This window comes from Puntigrus tetrazona, unplaced genomic scaffold, assembly GCF_018831695.1.
Source record: "Puntigrus tetrazona isolate hp1 unplaced genomic scaffold, ASM1883169v1 S000000003, whole genome shotgun sequence".
Taxonomy (NCBI): Eukaryota; Metazoa; Chordata; class Actinopteri; order Cypriniformes; family Cyprinidae; genus Puntigrus; species Puntigrus tetrazona.
In genome coordinates, this window is record NW_025047683.1 from 1,253,503 (window position 1) to 1,256,002 (window position 2,500).

Genomic DNA, 2,500 nt, shown 5'->3' on the forward strand with positions numbered 1-2,500 from the left:
TAATGTGTGAGCCCAGGCCCTTTGGAAAATTGAAATCCAGACACGGGGTTCGGCTGAAATGTGTGGAGTCCAGAAGTCGCTTAACCCGCCTTGATCGGCTGTAACGAGCGCCTGGATGTCCTGATGGACGAGGTTTTGAACGCTTAAAAAATCCTCCAGGGTGGAGGGGTCGAGTGGGAAAGCGCCCGAGAAGTCGACTTAAGCCCGAAAGTCGCGACTTAACCCGCCGAGATCGCCTGAAATATGCGCCTGGATGTCTGGACTTAGGTTTTGAACGCTAAAAAATACCTCCAGGGTGGCGGGGTCGAGTGGGAAAGCCGCCCGAGAAGTCGCACTTAACCCGCCGAGATCGGCTGAAATATGCGCCTGGATGTCTGGACTTAGGTTTTGAAAGCAAAAATCCTCCAGGGTGGCGGGGTCGAGGGGAAAGCGCCCGAAGTCGACTTAACCCGCCGAGATCGCCTGAAATATGCGCCTGGATGTTTGGACTTAGGTTTTGAAAGCAAAAAAATCCTCCAGGGTGGCGGGGTCGAGGGGAAAGCGCCCGGGAAGTCGCACTTAACCCGCCGAGATCGCCTGAAATATGCGCCTGGATGTCTGGACTTAGGTTTTGAACGCTTAAAAATACCTCCAGGGTGGAGGGGTCGAGTGGGAAAGCGCCCGAGAAGTCGACTTTAACCCGCCGAGATCGCTGAAATATGCGCCTGGATGTTTGGACTTAGGTTTTGAAAGCAAAAAAATCTCCAGGGTGGCGGGGTCGAGGGGAAAGCGTCCGAAGTCGCACTTAACCCGCCGAGATCGCCTGAAATATGCGCCTGGATGTTTGGACTTAGGTTTTGAAAGCAAAAAATTTCTCCAGGGTGGCGGGGGTCGAGTGGGAAAGCGCCCGAGAAGTCGCACTTAACCCGCCGAGATCGCCTGAAATATGCGCCTGATGTTTGGACTTAGGTTTTGAAAGCAAAAAATTTCTCCAGGGTGGCGGGGGTCGAGTGGGAAAGCGCCCGAAAGTCGACTTAACCCGCCGAGATCGCCTGAAATATGCGCCTGGATGTTTGGACTTAGGTTTTGAACGAAAAAATCCTCCAGGGAGACCGGGTCGAGTGGGAAAGCGCCCCGAGAAGTCGATTTAACCCGCCGAGATCGCCGAGATCGCTGATGAAGCGCCTGGATGTCTGGACTTAGGTTTTGAAAGCAAAAAATTTCTCCAGGACGGCGGGGGGTCGAGGGAAAGCGCCCGAAGGCGACTTAACCCGGACTCGATCGGGTCGGATGAAGCGCCTGGATGTTTGGACTTAGGTTTTGAACGCAAAAATTTCCTCCAGGACGGCGGGGGTCGAGTGGGAAAGCGCCGAAGGCGCACTTAACCCGGACTCGATCGGGTCGGATGAAGCGCCTGGATGTTTGGACTTAGGTTTTGAACGCAAAAAAATTTCCTCCAGGACGGCGGGGTCGAGTGGAAAGCGTCCGGAAGGCGACTTAACCCGGACTCGATCGGTCGGATGAAGCGCCTGGATGTTTGGACTTAGGTTTTGAACGAAAAAATTTCTCCAGGACGGCGGGGTCGAGTGGGAAAGCGTCCGAAGGCGACTTAACCCGACTCGATCGGTCGGATGAAGCGCCTGGATGTTTGGACTTAGGTTTTGAACGAAAAAATTTCCTCCAGGACGGCGGGGTCGAGTGGGAAAGCGTCCGAAGGCGCACTTAACCCGGACTCGATCGGTCGGATGAAGCGCCTGGATGTTTGGACTTAGGTTTTGAACGAAAAAATTTCTCCAGGACGGCGGGGTCGAGTGGGAAAGCGTCCGGGAAGGCGCACTTAACCCGGACTCGATCGGGTCGGATGAAGCGCCTGGATGTTTGGACTTAGGTTTTGAACGAAAAAATTTCTCCAGGACGGCGGGGGTCGAGGGGAAAGCGTCCGAAGGCGCACTTAACCCGACTCGATCGGTCGGATGAAGCGCCTGGATGTTTGGACTTAGGTTTTGAACGAAAAAATTCCTCCAGGACGGCGGGGTCGAGTGGGAAAGCGCCCGAAGGCGACTTAACCCGACTCGATCGGTCGGATGAAGCGCCTGGATGATTTTCGCTTTCAAAATTGCACTAAGTCCAACTTCGGGGAAAGGTCCGACTTCCATACCCTCCGAGGCCCGAGTCAGGTCGACGAGAGGGCTCTCCCGGCATGATTCAAATTTTCCCGCGACCCTGGAGGTGGCCGCTACACAGGAGCAACTTTTACATGGGTACACGATTTCGTGAACGCGTGTTTTTGTGGACTTAGTCTCTGAGCGAAAAAAGTCGAAAACGACTAAGTCCATATCGACTTAGGTTTTGAACGCAATCTTTCTGAAGCTCCGGGGCGAGGGAGCTATCGAACGCTTCACCTGAAACACGGACACAGACGCCGAGAGAGAGGACGTTCGACGGCGAGAGCGCCCTCGCCCGGAACGTGATCGATTGAGCGCGAAGCGCCGCTTCTAGCCTAGGACCCCACCCGCCAGCC